At 44.3% G+C, this 23,902-nt stretch overlaps 1 protein-coding gene across 2 annotated transcripts in view; it reads left to right on the top strand.

Moving 5' to 3' along the window:
• Window positions 1–23,902, top strand: part of GNAO1 (G protein subunit alpha o1) — a 310,003-nt gene that overhangs the window by 191,602 nt on the left and 94,499 nt on the right. The window lies entirely within an intron of this gene.

Genomic DNA, 23,902 nt, shown 5'->3' with positions numbered 1-23,902 from the left:
CGGGGACTGATGCTGAGCACTTTGTAAAGCACGTTGAGACCTATGGATGAATTGTGCTACATATAGAAGCTAGTTATTATTATTACAATCTCGAGAGACTCCTGCAATCGATTACTTATTGTGCTTCCCTTTAAATATCAGACACCTGTAAAAAGAGTGAGTGATCTGCAAATTAAAAAAAACTGCTGTTGCCTTTTAACACTGTCGCAGCTGTTCTTCCCAGCTACCTATTTGTGCTGCCATTATTCTGTTACTGGTGCATTGCCATCCATGAATTGCTAGGACCTGAGCTGTGGGTAACATTTTCAAAAAGCATCTATGTGACTTAGGAGCCTCAGTCCCATTTTCTAAACTGACTTGAGGACTTGTTGGCCAGATTTTTAGAAATTAGCATATTCAGTGCTGAGCACTGAAAGATGTGGCCCTCAGTGTGCTGCACAATAAATTATAATAATGGGCTATGGCCTCAGATGGTGTTAATTATAGAACTCGGTTTCTCGCACTGAAAATTATTCTGTCAGCTGATCGGTCCATGTAATAGATCATGTATATAGCAGGGCTTTGCTACCTAGCCAGAGTTGGAAAATGGCTTTAAAGAGAATGGGATTGGCTGATCAGTTTTTAGGATTTCTGTATCTGTGCAAAAAAGGGGATGATTCTTCTTTGCCTCAGTGGTTGTAGCAGTTTGGTTTTTAAAGGAGCTGAAAGGCAACTTTGTTTGAAGTCATAATCAAAAACTACAGTTCTGATCTCACTTATTCCAGAGTAAAACAGAAGTAAATCCACTGAAGTAACTCCAGTTACACTGGTATAAAACTAAGTGGGAACAGAATCAGATCTGTAATAGTTACTAAGGGGACATTATTAGCTAAGGTCTGGGTCTCTGTTACAAAGATGATTTTTATTAAATACTCTACAGAGTGTAAGATTGCATCCATTGACTGCTACAAAATCATCTTAAGGATTCACCAGAGAAGCTAAGATAACTTGACTATCGCTGAACAAAGAGAGAGCAACAGAAACATCTTCCGCTCCTCAAAATTATCATATCAATATGGCTGCTTGCTGGAAAGAACTGATTTCATATTTCAATATATGTCCAAAGGGGCTCACTCAAAAATCCCTCTTCCCCTTATCTTCAAATAAACCCTGTGTAACAGGAGTGGGTGTCATTGTAAGCAGGAAGGGAAAGGCATTGGGGGACCGGATCTATTCATTTGTTTTCCCATTTAAACAAAAAGCTCTTTCATTGCTGTAAACAAGCAGCCCAGCCAGGCAAGCACATTTAATTTCATCAAGAAAAAGCTGTGCAAAGCAAACCTTCAAGTGATGTAGTTAAGCACTCAAAAGTCATATGGAACCTTAACTCTGCCCTTTCTGCAGCCAATACAGGCCAGTCTTTGGAGGCAACTATGTTCATCCTTCCCTGATGAGGCTAGGTCAGCCTAAAGTGGGGGAGTTCACGAGGGGTTCATTTAGAGCTATGGGAGACTTTCACTCCATCCAGAAAAGTCCAGCTGTACTTAATGCAATCATTTTCAAAGCCTGGAATAACTCATGATACAGTATTTGATTCTAATTTCTTTGTTTATGTCTCTGGTAATGTATGGTAGAGACTGGGCTAAATATTCAAGTGCACAGTGCCCACAACTGGGGATAGATTTCAAGAGAGCTCAGTACCCAATAGTGACCACTATGACAATTATGGCCAGATTTTCAAAATTGCTCTGCGCATATGGAGCACATTTGAATATTTGGCCAATGATTTAGATACCAAAGAAGGAACTGAGCGCTTATGAAAATCTGGCATTTGACTGTGGGTGCTGAGCCCTCTGGAAATTCCATAGGGATCAGAATATTATTTGACTGAGTTACTTACTATAAGTAGGTAACCATTAAACTAAACCTTTTCTGAAGTGGTTAAGAAGGATCTTCAATGTTGGAGGGAGAGCTGAACTGACTCAGTACCTTACCTGTAGCTTAATACTAAGCTCCAGTATTTCATCAAGGGAAATCTTGAAAAAGTTAACAAGTAATGAGGACAAGAAATACAAATGTGCTTTCTGGAAACAGGTAGCAATGCTGTTCATCTCAGAATCCCTAGAAGGACTCCATCTGTTTTACTGTCCTCTGTGCACAAAAGGATTGGCACTCATTCTTATTTGGCAATTGTGAGTGGAACCGTAAGCAGAGTTTTCACAGGAGAGCCTAGGGCAGGGGAAAAGGCTGAGAAGAAGGCTCTATCGAGAACCCATTGAACAGTGTCAAACCTTCTTATCAGGTCCAAAGTGCGTTTTGAGATGGAGGGGGTGAATTTAATATGGTAAAGGGAATCAATAACAGGCATTTAGGGGAGGAGGATTATTATAATAATAAGCTAGAGTCCTACCACTGATCTCATGTGCAGACACAGACAATGCCACTCCAGAATGAGTCTTTCCCGTCCCAGAGTTACATTACTAATATACATTCTTATTCATGGTTAGCCAGCCAAAGAAACACTAATTAAAGTATTCAGCTTTGTTCGTTCTTGCTCTGTAACGATTAGATTGGCCATTACTGGCAGTTCTCTTTCCCTCTGGCTGCCCACTGGGTGGGTAAATTTATTCAGCTCTTCGTTTATTTCTTAGAACTGTCTTTTCTTGTTCTTCACCTTCACCTTCCGAGGGCCTGATTGTTATCTAACTTGTGCCAGTATTACACCAATGTAAATCCATTGACTCCAATGGAGTTATTTCTGCTTCACACTAGTATAAATTGGAGGAGAATCAAGCCGCTTATATTTAAATATGGTGATGAGTCCATTTCAGACAGAAGCCTTATAGCAAGAGACTCAAGGAGCTCAGTCTATTTAGCCTCACAAAGAGAAGATTAAGGGGAGACTTTATGGCAGGTTATAATGTACCCACATGGCAAACAAAAAAAAAGAAAGCTGTGACAAGCTCCAGTAGTTGGAAGTTGAAGCTAGACAAAGTCACACTGGAAATAAGCCACACATTTTTAACAGTGAGGCTAATTAACTATTGAAACAACTTACCAAGGGTTGTGGTGGAGTCTCCATTGCTGGCAGTGTTGAAATCAAGATTGGATGGTCTTCTAAAAGTTCTAGCTCAAACATGAATTAATTAATTAATGCTGGGAAATTCTCCAATCTGTGTTATGCAGGAGGCCAGACTAGGTGATCAAGTGGTCATTTCTGGCTTTATAATCTATGACGTTAAAGATAGTGAGGCACTCACTTCCTATGATGATGAGGACCATATAAGTACCATAGGCCAATAGACAAGATTCCAACTCTGCTAAAAGTATTTCAGCAATCATGTTCTTCAAATCACAGCATGGATTCCATCCACTTTCCTATGCTACTACCAGTCCTTTAGCTTCCATGTTATACCATTAACCAACCAGATCTCAGAAGGAATTTCTTGCTATGTCTGAATGATACCAACAGCAGTTCATTTAGGGTTTGATTTGGATTTTTCAATCAGAAAAAAATCGAAGTACCTTTTTGCTCCTTCCTGCACAAACATGGGAAAGAAGATTACAAGAAGATAAGTAGTCACATACTAGCACTTGAAATTATTTCCAGACCAGAGGAGAGTATTATGGGAAAATGAACACACATTATTTTTAAGGAAAATCAATAACTTATCAAGCCTATGCCCGGTTATTCATTTTGTCAGAGTTCTCTGGATGTGCAGTACAACCTCTGTAGCATGTTTATTGGCCTGGCAACTGAATTAAATGGGGATCAGATGATACACTCCTAGGAAGAAGTGAAGGGCCAGGGGGTGGCAGAGGAAGATTAAAATTAGAATGGACATGAAAGCAAGAGTGCAAGGAATGAAAATTTTAACAACTGCAGTGGATGTCATTAAAAAGACAACATCCACCAACAGTTACCACACCAGAGTGCCTGAGATAATTGCATTTATTTCCTCTAACTACTGTACCTGTCTGCATCTTTGATATTTGTAATGTGCCTGTGGCCTTACTGTGGAATCTTAGATGCCATGGTATGGGAAATAACAGTACATGTTAGTGGTATAATGGGGTCCACTTTATAGCCCAGAATTTGGATCATTTTAAGATAACCATGTACAGTTGCCTAATAAGTGAGCACATCTTTTGCTGCTCCAATCACACGAGGTACCTTAACTTCAACTTAAACACAGACCACAAAGTCTCTTTTAGTGGGGGACTTAGTGTTGCTGCTGTAAGATTTAGATTAACTGTTGTTCAGGGAATGGTCTCCTCCTTCTGACCAGTGGCAGGAGGTGAAGCCGTAGAGATTTTCAGTGGGGTTTGTGGCCCTCAATTCACTGGTCAAACCGCAGGCTGCTGGGACTGTAGTGAGCTCTTAAGGCCCCATGAAGATCTTGCTGGCCAACTGTCAAAGGTACTTCATTTGCATTAATGTAGAGCTGGATAAAACTTTAGAGCCCTCTACAATTTACACCCCTCCGCTCCAGACACAGCCTGCAGGGACTAGGTTTCCCATGCCCCAGTGGAATTGGCATGGACTCCAGGACCAAGATAGGTTACCCAGGGCTAGGTTGACCAGGCAGCAAATGTGAAAAATTGGGACAGGGGTCGGGGGTAATAGGAGCCTGTATAAGAAAAAGATCCAAAAATCGGGACTGTCTCTAAAATCAGGATATCTGGTCACCCTACCCAGGGCACCAAGCTTATTTTCTTCTGCCACATCCCACCTGACCCAAAGTTCACCATCCACCATTGCCTCTGACCATGCTGTCCTTGTGATAGCACAAGGCCTCTTCTTTACTGAGATCTCTCCTCCAGCAAAATGGTGCCTGGGCCACCACATTGGCGAGCCCAGCCTATCAAAAGGCACACCCATCTTTCTTTGTGATCTTCATGACTTGTGTAAATCTGCTCTGGTGCGTCCCTGTTACAGGAAGAGAGTCTTCCTCCTTCACTCAGGGTAAAATAAACCCCTGGGTTCCTTTTCAGAACATTGTTGGCTTTATCTCCTACAGCTGCGTAATGACATGGTTATAGGGGTGTGGGACAAACACAATTACAGTAGGTTACAGGCCCTTTGTGTCTGAAATTCTTGGATACTATTTGTGTGCCAGAAGGATAAATAATAAATCCATAGAATGGCATCAAAGATATCCAAACACAAAGGGTCCATTACCTACTTCTGCCTCTCCTTCCTCAGCTGCTATAAAAACAAACATCTCTGTCTGTCTGTCTTATTTTATGGACTGTCCCATTATTTAATATTGAAGTTGAAATCCGGTTGTGCCTTGCCTTAGACAAGTGTGGTTATATGGAACGCTATTTGTCAATAACCGTGTGATTCTCCTGCAATCCAATTCCAAATGCCTGCCATGAGCAGCAGTGGATGCCGCTTCCCTTGAGTTATTTACAAATAGCCTGGACGAAGCAGTGGAGAATGTACTATAGGGAACAATCCTACACTGACTGCAGGAGGTGAGTTGTGGGGAGTAGATTTTTTCATTTCTGATCTGTATGATTCTTATGGAAGACACAACAGTAGAAAAGGGATTAGAATGAAGGGGGAAGTGCTCTGCACAGCACACCAAGATACCTGTTAAAAAGAAAAAAGGCACGGCCCCTAAAGGTATGTCGTCCCCGCAGCGCTAACTCTGGGTGATCAGCCACTAAGTCTGAGCTCCCAGGTTAGCCAGGCCTGTGTCCTCACTGGTGCTGCGCTCCCCCATGGATGTCGCTAGGACTTCTGGGGACACATCCCATGGTTCTTTGTGCTCCAAAAAGTTGAGACGCTCTGTGAGTCTATCCCAGTGAATTGTTGGAGAACTTGTTTGCCCTGGGCACATGAGGGAATTGTGGGAAGGCACTGGAGGACTATCAGCACTCAAGTGATCCAGCCCATGTTCTCACTGCAAAGGGAGCAGGATACCAGCCCAAGTGGAAGCCTCACTCGGGCTTTCACCTGCGTCCCACACAAGGCAGCTAGCTTGGGCTAAAGCTCCACCAAACTCAGGTGAGAAGGTTTTGCATGTGCTCAGGAGGGGGACACAAAGCAGCAGCTGAGTAAGAGACAGAGTGAATCTCGCAGTGAAGGCATACCCTCAGACACGCAATCTTACTGCTCATTCTGAGCCAGTTGGAGGAAGGATGGACACTGCTCTGGTTCCAAAGCCTTAGAAGCAGTTGTGATAGACTAGAGAGTCAGAAGCTTGGGAGTTAACACTATTTGCACAGCACTCACCAGTTTAGCAGACACCAAGGCTAATTTTACACCAGACAAAATAAATCAAGCCTTGCCCCCTTTATGGGGATCAGAGATGAGATAGACTCTGACTGCAGAACAGATTGTCTAAAACCCACATGATTTCCTCCTCCTCCTTCCTCACCTCTTCCTTACCCATCCAACTCTCATCCCACCAAGGGATTGGGAAAAGTTTTTATCGGTCTTGCAAAACATGAAGTGTGACAATGAGGGCGATTGTTTCTCCAGAAGTGTAAAAAAAAAAAAAAACACAAATGCCAGTTAGTGCGTGAAGTGCCTGAGCTAGGTTATGGGGCAGCTTGCTTATGCCTGCTCATCAGGGTTTAATTTCTACTGTCATGAGGCCCATGTACAGCTCTCTCTGAATTATTTCCTGCCGGTAACATGTATTTGGGTCTCAGTTCTGGGAGAGGTTTACAGCTCTACAGTGCTCAAAAATTTCCTCAGTGTCCAGCCAAAAGCTAGCTTTTGGGGACTATGTTTAAGCATATATTGTGGGTTTAAAATGCCTTGTTTTACCTGTAGTTCCCTAGCACCAAAGACCTCTTTCATTACAGGTCGCAATTCTTCAACAAAAAAACTTCAAAAACAGACTCCAACGAGAAACTGCAGAACTGAAATTAATTTGCAAACTGGACACCATTTAATTAGGCTTGAATGAAATACTGGGATGGATGGTCATTCTACAAAAAAAAAAAAAAAAAACTATTTCCCCATGCTAATTTTTTCCCTACTGTTACTCACTCACACCTTTTTGTCAACTGTCTGAAAAGGGCCATCCTGATTATCACTACTAAAGTTTTTGTTCTCCTGCTGATGATAGCCCACCATAATTGATTAGTCTCATTAGAGTTGGTATGGTAACACCCATTTTTTCATGTTCTCTGTGTGTATATATATATCTTCCTACTGTCTTTTCCACTCCACGCATCCGATGAAGTGGGTTTTAGCCCACAAAAGCTTATGCCCAAATAAATTTGTTAGTCTCTAAGGTGCCACAAGTACTCCTCATTCTTTTTGCTGATAGAAACACGGCTACCACTCTGAAATCTGACTCCAATCTGAGTTTATGCAGGATCTCACCTTGACCAGAGCTAAAATGATCCAACACATATTTATATCTGCATTAAAAGCAGGATCACAAGAGATAGGTGGAAAGATTGTTCCATGCTGAGTTACTCAAAGACCATGCTTTCCAATTGCTTAGAGTCGTGAAGCTCCTGTATTGGAACCTTTATAAGTTCACATTTACTCATCAGCAAAGAGTAGGTTTCAAAAGCAAGGGTTACAGATTGTGTGGTATATTGCATGCAGGGCCAGCTCCAGGCACCAGCATTCCAAGCAGGTGCTAGGGGCGGCAATCTGCAAGGGGCGGCAGTCCATGTGTTTTTGCCCCCAAGCAGCGCGCCAAATTGCCACCGGACGGCGTGGGCAGTCCGTGTGCCGTTAGGGCAGCACGCACGTTTCCACGGTGGTGGCAAGTCAGCGGCAGCTTCTATGTTCAGCTTCTATGTTCAGCTGTCCGCGGTGGCAATTCGGCGCGCTGTTTGGGGCAGCAATAACAGTAGAGCCAGCCCTGATTGCATGCAGTCAAATGAAAAGCATATCGCACAACTTTTTGGCTGTGACATGATCACTACTAGCTACCGACATAGCTTTGAATGGAGGCATTGCACATCCCAAGCCAACAGTGTGACATGTTTTTCATTTAGTTAGTGTGTATCGCACACAGCACAAGTGCTGCAACCCACTTGTATTCTGCAGAAATAATTTCCATTCCCTGGACTATTGTTCCCGGGTCATTCATGAAGAGTTCAGGGGAAAGTGAATCTATTTTGCTTATCCTACAAATTAGACATTTCAGAACAGTGATGCCAAAATGCTTCCCATTGTACAGTGTGCCCTTTTCTGATTGCTTGAAGAAATACAGGGCCACGTTTTCAAAAAGCACTTCCATGACTTAGACACTTCTGAGGATTTTACCTGTAATTGTTAGACTTCAGATTTGTGATGAAGGCAAACAAATCATGGTAGGAGGTGAAAGATGTCTAGAGGGAAAACTAAAAATAAGGATGCAATTACTTCTGCTGAGGCCTAGTGAGCTTTTTTAAAGGGTTGCTGCTGGAATAATAATGTGTTAAAGACAGGAAGGTTGGGCCAGGTTTTCAGAAGAGCTGAACTCCGAATGAGGTCCCGCAATACGTGCCCACGTACCCAAATGATCTCAGTACGTTGGGGGCATGTTGGGTACTGAGCTCCTTTGAAAAGCTGGACCTAAGTGTCACAGTGGAAGCCACTAGAGCCCACATACTCGTAGATATCTTCAGGCACCTATATCCTATGGAAAGTAATGGGAGTAAAGCACTTACGTACGTCTGAGGATCTGGGCCTGAGAGACAATGTGGCTCAGAGCGTCTGTGCATGGTGCTAACACATCCAGGGCTTACATCATTGCTTTGGATTGTTCATGGTTATGTTAACAAAACTAGACGGACAGCTGGTGATTCATTGGTAGCCATGCGGAGTATATGGCCGCAGGTTTCAGGCGGGTTTCTCCGCTCACCTAAGCCATAGTACCGCTCACCGCGGCCTGTGCTAGCCCTGCTACATGACTGTTTTTTGCACGCTAGCTTTATCTCTGCAGAAGCTGGGAGTCACACCCACCTAGGCACGGGCTCCGTTGGCCCGTGCAGTAATCCGCCACTGCATGCAACAGGGTCCACTAAGGAGAATGACAAGCCAGATCCACCTGTTGCTAGTTAATCCACCTGTGGCTAGTTGCCTTGGCAGCAGGGTGACAGTTAATTAAGTAAGGAGCACCTGGGCCTAATAAAGGGTTTGGAGTATGAACTGGGCATGGGACCTCCTGGCTCAGCAGAGAGTAATGCACTGGGGAGGGGAAGACCGTCATCTGGCCAGGCGCTCAGCATAGACCCAATCTCCGGACAGGAAATTCAGCCTGAGAATGCTTGGGGGGAGAGATTAACCCCAGGGCAGAGCATCCCTGGTGGAATAGCCGTCTGAGGCTTTCATTTACGTTTTCATGTTGGCCTTTTAGCTAAGTGAAACTGTAAACGAGTTGGCCCCCGTGCGCCCTCTTGTGGCCAGGGTGCCTCTGCACTGCTCTGCTCTTCTTTCTCCCTCTTCCGGGCCCTTTCACCGATACTCCACACGCTTGTCCAATCACCACCCTTACGGGGGTCTGGGTCAGTTCAGACAAATAACGCAAAGGTAAAACTCCAAGTCCCAAAAATCAGGCCCCGAGGCACAGCTTTTACCTCAGACACTGGCTGAGTGAAAGGTTCCCTCACGGAGCCCTTGTTCGATGAGTTCTTAGGGGGCGACCCGCCCTGGGGTTCGGCTTGCAGCTGTCCTGCTCGGAGCTGACTCCCTCCAACAACTGCTCAGCTCTTTTATAAGGAACCGGCTGCTTGAGGTTCTCTTCCTGCAGCAGGTGTCTCTGATTAGCTCATTTAGCCTAGGCTTCAAGTCTCCTGCAGGCAGCTCCCTCACTCAGGCCCTCCGAAGAAGGCACTCTTGGACTCGTTTATACCCCAGGTGAGGGGACCTTGTGGCAGGGGGTCGCCTGCAGTGCCACGCCTGACACAAGGGGTGAACTGGAGTGACCGCCATGCCATTACACCATACACTAACCCAGTCACTTCACTCATTAAATGACATGGGTGTGAAGTAACTCAGCGGGGGGCAGGTGGGTTTCTCTGTGTATGCTGACCCCTGCTCTCATCAGAGGAGGAGTCAGAAGAGATTACTTTGGTTACTCTGGTGGTCACCCAGGGACCTAAAACGCTTTTAGGGACCAAAGTGTTCAGCCATGCCCCACTCCCACCCCTTTTATACTTTACACACCCCGAATTGACTGTGCTCCTACAGATCCGGGGGCAGGCATGTGTAAATTGTGCCTCCAGCGTGCCAGAGGATGAATGCTCAAAAGCTGCATGAACATAGTTGCCTATGCACAAATGGAAACTAAAATGAGCCCTTCTCTGAAAAATTGTCCCTTGAAGATTTAACTTACATGCATTTGAATGGCCATATGGGGTCCCTCTAGCCCAGTATCCTGTCTTCTGCTAGCAGCCAGTGCCAGGTGCTTCAGAGGGAACAAACAGACCAGGACAATGACAGTGACCCTTCCCCTTGCTTCTGGCAATCACAGGTTTAAGGACACCCAGAGCATGGGCTGCATCCTTGACTATCTTGGCTAATAGCCATTGATGGACCTGTCCTCCATCAACTTATCTAATTCTTTTTGAACCCATTAATAGTTTTAACTTGTAGCTTACCTTTAATGCAATTTAATGCTAAATCTCATCAGCTGTAATAGCTAAAAAGCCTCAATGTCAGCTCTTCTGTGTAGCCATAAGTGTTGTGAATAGGGAGGGCAGGACTGTGAGGAACAGACGAGTTTGTATGCTGAGTCTAGATTCAAATTAGAATTCATTCCAGGCAACAGCACCAAGCTTGAGGGACAAAACAAATGCCAAGCAGTCATTCTTTGTCTTGTTGGTAACTGGTCCCTTGCCATATTGAATTAATATCTGCAGGAAGTGACATCACCTCAGGCCAGTCACCCAAAAGAAATAGTCAATTTGGCTTGGCATGAGCCAGAGACCTCTTTGAATTCGTAAGAGGTTTCATCACAAACCTACTCTTGTAGCTATTTCAGTGATGGGCACTACATCACTGAAATAGGAGGAAAGGGGGAGGAAAGGGGAGTTCACAGAGTCTAGAGGAGGGAGGTAGAGATGGTTTCCCATAAGGAGCTGAAACTTAGCCTGGGTGAAGTAAAAGCATCCTCTTTTCTATCCACTCTGTCCCCTGAGAAGACTGCCCTCACCCCTCATCTCCAGGCAGAAGCAGGATTGAAAAACAGGGAAAGTATTTCTGATCATGCTAATGAAGCCTTCTCAGGGGCAGTTCGCAGCAACCCATCGACTTTGTCCAGAGCCGTGCTGTGCACTGACAAATCTGTTACATTAATTGTAGAGTAGATATTAGTACCCAACTTTCAGCATCCAGCTCTGAGCATTAAACTAATTACTAGGTTCCAGCACTGCATGGCTTCCCAGCAGGATGACAGTGCCCTATAAATCATCATACATGAGCGACATTTAGCCACAGATGTAAAAAATGTCAGTATCTCTCTAAATATCCAGTTCTTTGTATTCTGAATACTGCCTCTCTGGGTTCCATTTTCCTTTCTCTTCAAAAGACAGTGCCCCATTTTCCTATAGGATAAAGAAGCTCTCATATCAAAATCAGCATTATCCCTGTCCATCATCCATAAGCAATTGCCTGGTAGATCATTAACATGGGAGTGCTTAAGAAGGCTAAAAGAATGAGAACTGTACAGGCTAAAAGCAATCACCTTCCTTTAAATACTGAACCTAGAACCAACTTCTGGGGACTGCCAAGATCTTTGTTGGCCTTCAGTTAGAACCATTATTTCTCTCCATATAACTGACTGTCAGCCATTCTCCTTACATCCTTTCCCATAACTATTATATACAGGGGTGGCTCCAGGCACCAGCACGCCAAGCACGTGCTTGGGGCGGCAAGCCACAGGAGGCGCTCTGCTGGTCGCCGCAAGGGCGGCAGGCAGGTTGCCTTTGGCAGCTTGCCTGTGGAGGGTCTGCTGGTCCCACGGCTTCGGCAGACCTCCTGCAGGCGTGCCGCCGAATCCGTGGGACCGGGGACCTCCCACAGGCAAGCCTGCCTGCCATGCGTGGGACGGCAAAATACCTAGAGCCGCCCCCGATTATATATCACCCTCACCCTACCCAGCATTGCCCCTACAGCTGTCATCTTTTCAGATCGCTCAAACTGGGAAGTTTGGGGCCTGGTATATTCCCCCAAAGGGAACACAGATTCTGCAGCAAGTGGCATTCAGGAATCAGTATAGGTGGGATTCTTCCCTCTGAGTTATAGTGAACCAAACCCCAACATGCTTCTAGACACACTGTGGTGCTGAAGATGTTGTGATCTTTACAACAAGATAAAGAACCATCCTACTGTTTGCAAAATTGGGGATTTTAGTGCTGGTGTCCTGATTATTTTCTAATTTTGGCAATTATATTTTATAAATTACTGGCCTAAATTCCACCTAAGTTTCAAATGGATCTACTATTCTGTCAGGCCCTAAACTTTTGTGTAGTAGTGTTGTGCACTGTTAAACAGCTGCCATGATCCACCCCAGAATTAGCTGCATTTCAGTGGTCAGGAGATTCCTTCACAGTTAAACTGTATGTGCATGTGGTTTGTAAAATGCTTTGTGATTCTTTGGATTGCACAGTGCTATATAAATGCAAGACAGTGGTTTATTTTCTCGAGGTATATAATATCCAGAGCAAATGCAATAATGCAGATTCCCCTTCTGTTCTCCCAGGATGAGAAGCCATATAATTCCTTAACGCTTGCTCCAGTATAAACACTTCAAAGCTGTTTAATTTAATGGACACTTTCTTATCTTGCATATAAGAATTCTAAAACCACGTCATACAGAGGAGGAGGGAGTGTAGCAGAACCACATTAGCAGGATCTCATTCTCTGCCCTTGTTGGTTTTTATGCCACCCTCATCACCGGAGTATCTGAGCGCCTGCCAATACTGTATTAAGCAGTGACATGTCACCCGCTAAGTGGTAATGTTCCTCTGGAATATCTGCATCTGATTAAAAATGCTGAAGTGGATCTTTGCTTTACACATGTAGGACATTCTAAAGTATCCACCTCTCATCTACTGCCTTGCAGTGAGAAGAGTGGATTTAAACAATCCAGAGTATAATGGTATCCAAGATGAGCAAGGAAATGTCTCTATGTGTCATGCAAACAAGCAATCCAGCTGGTAGCTCACACTCATCATCCCATCTACCCTTTCTACACTCTGCCAGTCTGAGAAAGATTATTGTGCATACTCTGCTGGCAACTCTGCTGGCAACGTGGGATGGGAATACCATTAGAATGGGTTTCCTTGCAAAGTTTGCCTTGTTTCCAGCCTTCATGCAAGCTGGAAATACCATGAAAACACTAGCTTTGTGTGTGATACCACTGTACTTCTGCTTCCGATGCTACCTGAAATCAGATACACAACCATTTAAAATGTTAAACCAACTTTTTCTAACCTCAACTCATGAAGTTTGTGAAAACCCTTCTTAACACAGTGGTGTTCTTTGCCTCCCTCTAGTGGCTAGATCACATACACGGGTTTACGAGTCTGCTAGTGCCTCCATGGTTCGTGGGCCTTATTCCTTAGCTCAAGCAACAGGGCCTCCAGTTTTTATATCCTAAAGCTCCAGGTTGAAGTTCTCAAAGCCAACACACCCAGGCGCCTCACCCTCAGATTTTGATGTCAGTTTGGGTTAGTCCTTATTTTTATGAAACCAGCTGGCCCATCCCCAGTTCCTGGCTAGTGCTATTATTCTTTTCACATTGTATCCTGGGTTATTACAGCTTGCTGGAGACTTCATTATTTTTATTGCATTGCTAAAAAAACTTAATTCTGCTAGGGGGAGGGGTTCCCCCACACACACACACAGCCTGGCTTTACTGAAATTTTCTGAGATGTAGCTTTGAGTACAACCAGCCAGTGGAGGAAAGATGGTGTGCACCTCTGAAATAGGTTAAGTGACAACCTTGATCAACCAGAGTAAATAACAGCAGTGGTGACATTTACTGGGATTTAGTGAATCAAAATGGAAAATGTTCTGCAATCAGTCACTCTGGCCCAGATCCGCAGCTGCGGTAAATCATTGTAGCACCAGGGAGTTCAGGGGAGCAATAGCCATTTACCCCCTGCCATTCCTCTTCTCTTTAAACCGACACTCGCCAGTTTATGGAGACAAAAAGACATTTGTAAAATTTCTAAGCAAGTTTAATATGAGCATGTTCTGAGTTCAAGTCAACACACTCTCCTTCTGCAAGAAAAGCAAAGATTTACTATGAGGGGGCTTCTGAGGGAAGTAGATTCAAAGAGAATATACTACACCATTATAGTCTTCTTCCATCTGTGTTTAGATCAAGACCTCTGTGAACATACTAGGTGGCCGGCACAGCAGAGGAAATGTAGAGGTTCAGGAGCCAGAGCCTCTCCATCTTCTCCATGCTTTCTGCCTCTTCAACTCCTAGTGCTGAGAAGGAGGTGGAGAGGCAGGGAGTCAGGGATCTCTGCCTTTCCAGCCCGGAAGCCAGGAGGAGGTGACAAGGCAGAGTCAGGGTACTGAGCCCAGCAGCTCTCCTGCAAAGCTTTTGTCAGTTTCATGGGCAGAAAGCGAAACTGACAAGAGCCTTCCAAGCTGACAGCCAGGGAACCTCTTCTCCATCTTCCTGAAATTTATCAGCAATATTGAAATTCTCACCAAAAATTTCAGCTTTGTGAAAAGGGCATTTTCATCAGAAAATGATTCAAGTAAAAAGAAAATTCAGTCAGTTTTATAAGACCCATTTCTGCACGATTAAGGTCAATGGGAGTTGACCTGCTGGGACAGGGTGAATAGCTATAGGTTATTTATGTTACCCTCCAGTTACTTTCTCTGAAAAATTTGACCTGCGTTTGGGCATGTTTGGATGATTAAAAATAATCCTTATTGAGTCAAACTTGACTGTCATTTTATTTGACTGACTTCATCAGTCCCGCCTGCTTGTGCCACCCAGCTATGTAGTGAATTCATTAAACGCAAGAACAACCTATTCCCTGGGACAAAATTAATCATAGATTTGCGTATGGAGGAACTAAATGGACATACTTTACATGACCTGGTGAAAGTGGCACAAGGGAGAAGCGTAAACTACGACAGTTAGGTTCATACTCAGTCCCTTTATTCACTGAGTTTGTACTCAGTGTCCACTACACACACACCTACCCACCCACCCATCATTCCCTTCCCAGTGAATAGATAAACCATTTCTTTACCACTGTCTATGGATTTCACTGTCTCGTGAAGTCCTAACCTGTACCATCCATATAGAACCTTTCCGGTTCATCAGCTGGGATGTACGTTTGCTTTTGAACGATGCCTAGGACAACCCCGCACTCTCATGAAACAGAGAGGACAAAGGAAAGAGCAGATGTTCACAACCTCCCAAGACTCTGCCAAGCAGGTGAGAACAGGCTCGAACAAATATCTGCCTTTCAGGGAGGAGGCCAGAGAGAAGCAATACCCCGCCAGAGATCTTTCCATGAGCAGTGTAGTGCCAAGAGCTATCCTTCCCAGAGACAGGGGAGAAGGCTAGTGGTCCCAGTTGGTTTCCCTGATGACTGTCTGTGCAGAAAAGCATAGAGGCTAAACTCTCTTTCCCTTTCCGGAGCTGCACTGAGGTACACGGGATGGGACAGAAGGGAGAAAGCTGCCACACTGTAACTGCTACGTGGGAGTAACTAGGAGACTTTAATCTCCTGTACTGTCCATCTAGTGCCTTTCGCCAGCCCTAACTTCCCTTATACAAAGCAAATGCATAAAAGTAATGAAACTTTGCACCTTTGCAAGCCAGCTTTCCCACCAAAAAATCACCCACATCCGTCACTAAGGAGCTGCAGGAGAAAGCTAGGAGGTCTGATCAGCAGAATGGTATGACAGAAGGGCATTTAGCAGTTCCTCATGCTTCTACCCTTGGGTCAGTTGAGGAGCAGCTGGAAAACTGTACTTACAGAGAAGGAAAGGGAGCAAAAAAAACCACTGCAGCTCCCAGTGCATTTGTTCTCGCTCCAGCAGTCCCATGGGTGAGCCGCCGTGTATTTTTAGCTCCTGCATATCTGAAATACCACCGGGATACTCATTAGATAAAACCCCCGTGGGATGGGAACTGTTAGGGTTTTTTGTTTTATTTAATTGCTCGCTTCAGTACAGATGGCAAATCGTGGTGGGAGGCTCCAGTCCCAACACCTTGGGAAGAGAGAGAGAGCCAGGCCTTGGGGAGGAGGCAGGGGGTGGGAGGGGAAAAGTCAACCAGGCGATATTTAAAAATCTACCTGCTGGGCCCAGAGGGGGCTGGAGATGTTAAGGTCATTCACAGTTTGAGCTGTGTCCTGGAGAGTGAGAGGGAAAAAAGGGTGTGTTTTCTCCTCTTGGATCATTAATTGCTTGTTAAGTCAGCTAACAAATGCACACATTGACGGATGGTGCCATACCCTTTCAGTCCAGGCTTAGTGGCTTTTTATATTATTATTTTGCCTGCTACATCTGGATCTTTTTAAACCCAGATTTTGTTTGATAAAATGACTCTCAAAGGAAAATAAGAACTATTTTTAAACTTTTTTTTTCCGGTGGATAACCTGTACAGCAGAAACATTAAACGATTCCAGCTCCAGTTCCCCTTCTGTTGCCCATCGAGGTTCTATCTTCTCTACTTTCAGAGCCACTAGGAGAGATGCTTTATCTCCCCAAAAGTTAATTCCCCTGGGTGGAGTGGAGCTGCAGGTTCTGCTGATTAGTCAGTGCCAAAAAATCCCTCCCTGTCCTGACTGCTTATAGATTCATTGATTCCAAGGCTAAAAGGGACCACTGTGATCATCTCATCTGCCCTCCTGTATCACCCAAGCCAGAGAACTGCCCCCAAAATAATCCCTAGAGCACAGCTTTTTGAAGAACTTCCCATCTTGATTTTTAAAATTGCCAGTGAAAGATAATCCACCATGATCCTTGGTCAATTGTTCTGATGATGAATTACTCTCACTGTTACAAAATTATGCCCTATTTCCAGTCTGAATTTGTCTAGCTTCAACTTCCAGCCATTGGATCATATTACACCTTTCTCTGCTAGATTGAAGATCCCATTATTAAATATTTGTTCCCCATGTAGAAACTTATAGACTCTGACCAAGTCACCCCTTAGCCCTCTCTTCATTAAACTAAATAGATTGAGTTCTTATCTGGGGATCTGACCCATACAAGGATCAAATAATCACTATCACAGGAGCCCTATCAGCAATCTTGTTTTGTTTCCATTTCTCCTGCGTCATGTCATTACTGTTCATTTACGTCCGCAGTTTATATCCTACTGCAGCATGTCATAAATCAGATATGCAATGACATCTTTTCTGGAGTAAGAAGCCTCCTCTTAAATAATAATACAGTAGGGGTTGCTTCAGTCCAAATACTGAAAGTTCTGTAGTTCAGCACACAAGCTTCTACAGTAGGCGCAGAAGGATCCTCAGCATTTCCCATAAAAGCCAAGCAGGATTTACGACAGTGTGACAAGATATGGTATTTTTGACACCACAGAGTTCATAGTAACCACTTATATTTAGTCTCTTTCCTCCATTAACATCCCAGCTCATGTTACAAACTGATTAAAAGGAATCATTTCTCATCTGCCACTGAAATGCAGTCATTTCCAGGGTTGAAACATGGCCGCTGGTTGAAAGCACACAGCAACTCTGCAAAACAGTTTGGGATGGAATGGGAAGAACACTGTAGCCAGTAGAAACCACTGGAAGACCAGTGTAATTAGGCAGAATATATTCACTATACTTACCTGAGTTGGAATTTGGCCAGGTCACAGCCTTATAGCATCCTGACTCTTGCAGAAGGCTCAATGGAATCCTTAAGACCACAACTAGTCATGACTCTGTGATGCTGGTTTAATAATGACTTGGAGAGGAAAGGGACATCAGCTGATTGCCATCACTTCCTGCATCTCTTCTCTTTTCCTTTGCGCTCCCCCATGTAAGTACTGACCAGACATAAGCTATGAGACCTAACAAAATCACAGTCCAAGATAGATTTGCTACTGGCAGTTTTTGTAACTTTTACAAAAGTCTGGAAAGAAGGAAAGAATTTCACTCTCTCAGCTCTACATGGATTATTTATGAATATATCAGTTGGAGCAAGACAACATCTAGGATAGAAACAAGCCACCAAGATCAACTGAACTTACCAAGGCTCTTCATTTGTCTTGGTTTGGGGATTTGTCCGACACTATTTTTTGAATTGGTGGAGAGTCTAAGAGGCTAGAAATATTTCTGGCTACTAAATTCAAATCTAGGTGATCTGTGATGAAGTCTTTATGTTCACAAAATCTTCAGTGCATAAAAAATTCAGCCCATAGTATTTTATGCACTGAAGTCTTCATGAGCTGTGCTGAGATTTCATCAGCCCATAAAGACTTTGTGTGCTGGAGACTTCAAGCCCTGGTCTGGAATGCTAGAGTCTTCAGCAGCTTAAGTCTCCACTGCTGAAATCTGTATGTGCTCAGCATATGTTCATGGAGCTCTCAGCTGCATAAGTGTTCAGCAGATAAAGACTTTGTATGGTGCCTTTTAGGCAGAGCTCTGCAGTCGGGATTTTGTGGAAGTGCAGAGCCCCGATGGAAGCTCCATTATGGCCTCACTACTGAACCATACTTGAAGAGGGTGCAGTACGCATGCCTCTTTATGTAGCACTAGTGCCATTGGCTATTTGAGAGGGACAGAATGCTCCCTATCCCTTCTCATCCACACTGGCAATTGCAGTAGCTTTGCAAAGTTGGGATACTCACAGGATTGCAAGGAGCACATTATACCTCGCCCCTACACTGATGTGCAAAGGGTTGGAGGATACTTGTGCATCTCGGCAGGATGAAGCAGAGTCAAACTTTATATCCCGGGGGCATGGCAGGTTCTCAGCAATGAGAGAAATAACTGTGAAGCTAGTGGAAGTTAACTTGACCACACTCAAAGTGGCTGCTCTCCCATCCCTGTGGTCATCTGAAATACCAAAAATACAGTCTTTTTGCTGGAACACAGTTGTACAAGCATCTTTTTGCAAAAACCGCCTGAATCATGTATGATGTGTCTCCCAGTCTGGTTATTAGTCATTATCCTGCAGTGCTTTTCTGTGCAGAAGTGACCTCAAAGGCAGGGACCTCAAAGGTCTTTTCGTCGTAGGTGTGCATGGTGACTAACACAATGGGAGCCAGGTCCCTTATTTGGGCACTACTGCAGGACAAATTATAAATGCAGTAACAATGACAGTGGGATTTGTAGCTCAGTGGCTATCACTTGAGACTGGTGTGAAGTGTTTGGTTGCGGTGAAGAGACATGTTACTGCAATTTGACGGCTGGCTCTAGTGTAAAACTCTACGAGGGGAATTGCAGTTTCCCTTCTGCCATAGCAGTCATTGTGTCATGATATCTCAGGTGCCTTCTTTCACATACTTAGTTCTGAACCAGTGAGAGAAGCAGCAAGGAAAACCTGAGTCATTTTGGCATTGAGGGTAATGGGAAATGTCAACATTGAGGGATACATTAAACTCCACCCTCTCTCTCCTCCTTTCTAATCACCCCCAGGATGTGATAAATAATCTGTCTGGCTTCCACTGCGTGGTGGAATCGGTGTCATCCAGATAGACCTAAGCTCTAAAGTTTGAGTTTCATTGCCTATTCTGCAGGAGTTTGGAATGGAACACGTTTGGGACTTGGGGCTACCTGGATGACCCCAGCCCAGCTGGCTGGGGGCTCTCCTGGGACTCAGGAGGGTTGTAAAGCACCCCACACACCCCTTGACGGGCTTCACACTCATCCTTAATTCAGCTGCACCTGCACAATCCATCATGCGCGACTCACAAAGCTGCTCACTGTTCTGAGAACACGAAAACCCTTAGGTGCGAGTGTAGTGAATTAACGCTGGCAGCAAAGGCACCGTTTGGCATTTTCTGTGTTTTGGGCATTTAAATCAGGCAATATTTGAACGAGGAGGGTCAGGTTCACAACTTGTGTAACTCCCCTGAAGTCCCTGCCGTTACCTAGAGATTTTGGTCCAGAGGATTTATAATCAATCATAGAATATTAGGACTGGAAGGGACCTCAAGAGGTCATCTAGTCCAGGCCCCTGCACTCATGGCAGGACTAGTTATTATCTAGACCAGGAGTTCTCAAACTGGGTGGTCAGGACCCCTCGGGGGTCACAAGGTTATTATATGGGGGGTCGTGAGCTGTGAACCTCCATCCCAAACCCTGCTTTGCTTCCAGCTGTTATAATGGTGTTAAATGTATTTAAAAAGTGTTTTTAATTTATAAGGGGGGGGGGTCGCACTCAGAGGCTTGCTATGTGAAAGGGGTCACCAGTACTGACGTTTGAGAGTCACTGATCTAGACCATCCCTGACAGGTGTTTGCCTAACCTGCTCTTTAAAATCATTTTCAAAAATCACCCATCAGAAAGAATTCCATCCCGTGTTTCTTTTTTGTCTGACGACACTGAAGAAAAGAAAAGGCTGACAGGTAGGAGAGTGTCCTGACCCGTGACAGGCTGGACGGGGCCATGGCTTGCTTCCCCCTTTGAATCACACTGTAAAATCCTCAGACCAGGTCCTCCTCTTGTGTAAATTTTCCGCATTCCATAGACTTCAATGGAGCTACGACAGCTTACCCCCATGGAGGATTTGGCCCTGCATCTGCTAGTAGCCAAGCTACCCTGAGGGCTCCGCACTTCTCTGCAATGAAGTCTTGCCCCTCCTATCCATTTCCCCTAGCGACTTGTCTCACTTTATCACTGACTGCGAGATGCCTTATCCTGTTATTCTGCCCTGCCAGCTGCTTGGATGCTCTGTGTCTGAAGCTCAGCTCATGCAGCAGCTGTGTTGGGAATAACCAAATACCGTCCAGCTGATGCACTGGACTCTCTCCCTGGGGCCAGTTTAAGCACTTGAGGCAAAGCGTTACAAGCGAAGGTCACTCAACAGGTTCACTGAGGCCAGAGACCACAGCAAGAAATTAATTATATAGTCTAATGAACAGCTTTCTCAGCAGAGCTGTGCGAAACGAGCTCTCCCTGCAATTGTTTCTGTTTCAGTGTATTAACATTCAGCAATCTAGTCATCAAGAGCAAAACTTCCCAAAATATCCTTCTGCTGCTGCATGTTGTTCTCAGCACAATGGACTGCAACATGACCCATTTACAGCTGTCCAAAAATGCAGAGGGCCAGCGCAAAGCCTATTAACTATTTAAATCCCACTTAGGCTATATTTTGAGTGCTGCATACAGCCTGTTCTGGCTCTCTGCACAAGGGTGAATGACACGCAAAATGCATTCATTCACTTGGAATTGTCCAAATGCAGATGACATTTCCTGCTTGTAGAAAATTCCTCTGGGTGCCAAAACCTTAAGAAAAACTTCCTGAGGAAGTTGACTGATGCCATGGGATAAAGTCTTAACTAGTCACACCTCTGGAAAGATGAGTTCATGCTCCAGGTTCCACATTCTAATCCAGGCTAGGCCAGTGGGAAAAAACCCTCCAGTGAAGTGAATGCAGTTGCTCCAGATTTGCACTGGTGTAAATGAGACCAGAATGTGGCTGAAAATTCCTTGTGATTGTTCACCCATGACACTAGTGTCCAGCGTCCTCCTCCTGAGACATCTAGGATTGTGACAGCACAGGGTCTGATGGGTTAGGCATGCAGGGTGCTAGTAGGATGCTGGACTGGAATAGAGGATGAGGGTGGCAGGTCAAGACTGCGATGCAATGTGGAAGCCCATGACTAGGGTGGGAGTTGCAGATGGAGAGCAAAGTGCATTGTCAGGACTCTGTCTGAGAAGGTGGCTGAATGCCTACACCACGCAGAGCCCTCGCGTAGGCTGCTAATGTCTCACTTTCATGAATGCCAAAGTCACCCAAATCCTTTTTCTTTAGAAAAAGAAAGAAAAATTGCCCGTTATTAAAAGAGGGAAGGGAAATCAATAAAAATACATGAAACTAGATCATGGGGAAGCCCTGTTGAAATCAGTTTGTGAGCAGAGGATTCTGATTTTGGCAGATATGAACCAGGTCTTGAAACCATGCAATTTGTTATCCTAGCGAAGCTTTTTGGTGTTTACACCAGCGGACTCTAATTATACCTTTAATGCTTTTAGGAATATATTGTCCATGATGATTTTCAAATGATCTTGGGACAACACTTAACAGCCATAAAAAAGGAACGGATACTAGAATATTATTCTCACTTGCAGTCTAGAGCAGAGGAAATAATTGAGTTTTCAACTGGGTGGCAGAACCAAATCGGAAACAAATATTAATTTCAAGTCAATCCAGAAATAATATTTTTCCAGTTTTCTCACTGAAAAAAAACCAACCCCAAAATTTAGCTTTGGGTTGAAAGAAATGTTTCATATGACCCAAAACAAAACATTTTGTTTTGGTTTGGGTTGTTTTATGGTTGTTTTTAAATTAAAAGTAACTCAATTTTCAAACGAACGATTGTTTCAAAACGAAAAGTTGAAAGGTTTCACTTTGCAAATGTCAAAATGGAACATTTGGGACTTTTTTAAATTTTTTTGAAATTTTTGGAGGGGGGGGTTGAAACTCTTCACCAAATTCTATTTGAATTCACTAATAGTTTTGGTGCACCTGAAACTGACAATTTGAGTGAATAAAACTATTCACCTAAAAATTTTGCTCAGCCCTGTTACAGTCAGCCAGTTGGCATGCGTCTCCAAGGAAAACACTACAGAATGCGGCCAGTAGAATGTCTAGGAACTGCTCACCAAACGGGTCGCAGTCTATGGAACCAAACAGAGTATCTTATCAATTAATATAGCCCCTGAGAGCTCAGTCAGAAGCATTCTGGCTTCACCAGAGCTTGATACCCTTGTTGACTGAGAACTAGATTTGGGCCACCAAACAAACGTTGGAGGGCTATGACTTTCAGTCACCACTGACCCAGGTTGGATCTGAACCAGTGACCTAGAGGAAAAGCTCTAATAATCCAGTGCCAATCCCCTAGGCTATTCACTCCCTTTTTTGTGCTGTTGCTAAGAAGGGACCCTCTCAGTGCTGCAGCTTCAGGGGGATGGGGCAATTGATGACAAATAGTGAACTGTTGTTTAGAAGCAGGCAGCTGATGAAGTTTGACAGTGAACCTAAGCAGTTTCAGGGCACTCTGGGCAGGAGATGTTGGCCCAGCAGCTTTAGGAACTGTCCAGTTAGCAAAGAGATCAGACCACACATATGAGCCAGGACATAAAAACCTGCATGTTAATGAAGAACTGCAGGTGCTGCATCCTCTGTTCTTGTTATAGACTATTGATCACAGGGACACATTTACAGAACAAGTTATGCCTCTGTGGACAACTTTAGAACTGCACCAGTACAGCAGAATGACCCCTCGGCTGTACTACTCAGTCCCACCACTGAACTATGTGAATTCTTATTTCCAAAGCCTTGTAGCTCCTTGCCAACTCTGTTGTGGGTATAGGTGTGCACATGGGGGGATGGGATGGGTAGTGGGAGGGCATAAGAACTCAGCAAATAGGCTCATCAGACAGTAGACTTGGAAGGATTAGATTTTTATTGGTAAATGGAGATAAATGTCTATTTCACTGCACACGCAAACTAATGAAAAAACATTCCCATTGATGATTATCTACATGCACAGATATTCAAAGTAAGAAAAATGCTGCTTGAGAACTGAGTTTGATTTAAGGCTCTTTCCGGTACTTCGGAAAAAAATCTGTTTTGGCATATGATGTGGACAATTTGTGTTTTAATGCTTATGAGCTGCAACCTCTTGAATCTCTACATCTACTGTCATTAAATAATTATTGTCTGACCCCCTCCCTTGTCTGACACCCCCCCATAATTTCCCACAACTGTGAAAATTGAAATCAATAGACATTGGTGAGGAGGGACTAACACCCATAATTTTGTGCAACTGTGAACATTTACATTAATGAA

This window comes from Chelonoidis abingdonii, chromosome 19 (assembly GCF_003597395.2).
Source record: "Chelonoidis abingdonii isolate Lonesome George chromosome 19, CheloAbing_2.0, whole genome shotgun sequence".
Taxonomy (NCBI): Eukaryota; Metazoa; Chordata; order Testudines; family Testudinidae; genus Chelonoidis; species Chelonoidis abingdonii.
Note: the sequence above shows the minus strand (reverse complement) of the source record. Positions and strands in the feature narration are given on the sequence as shown.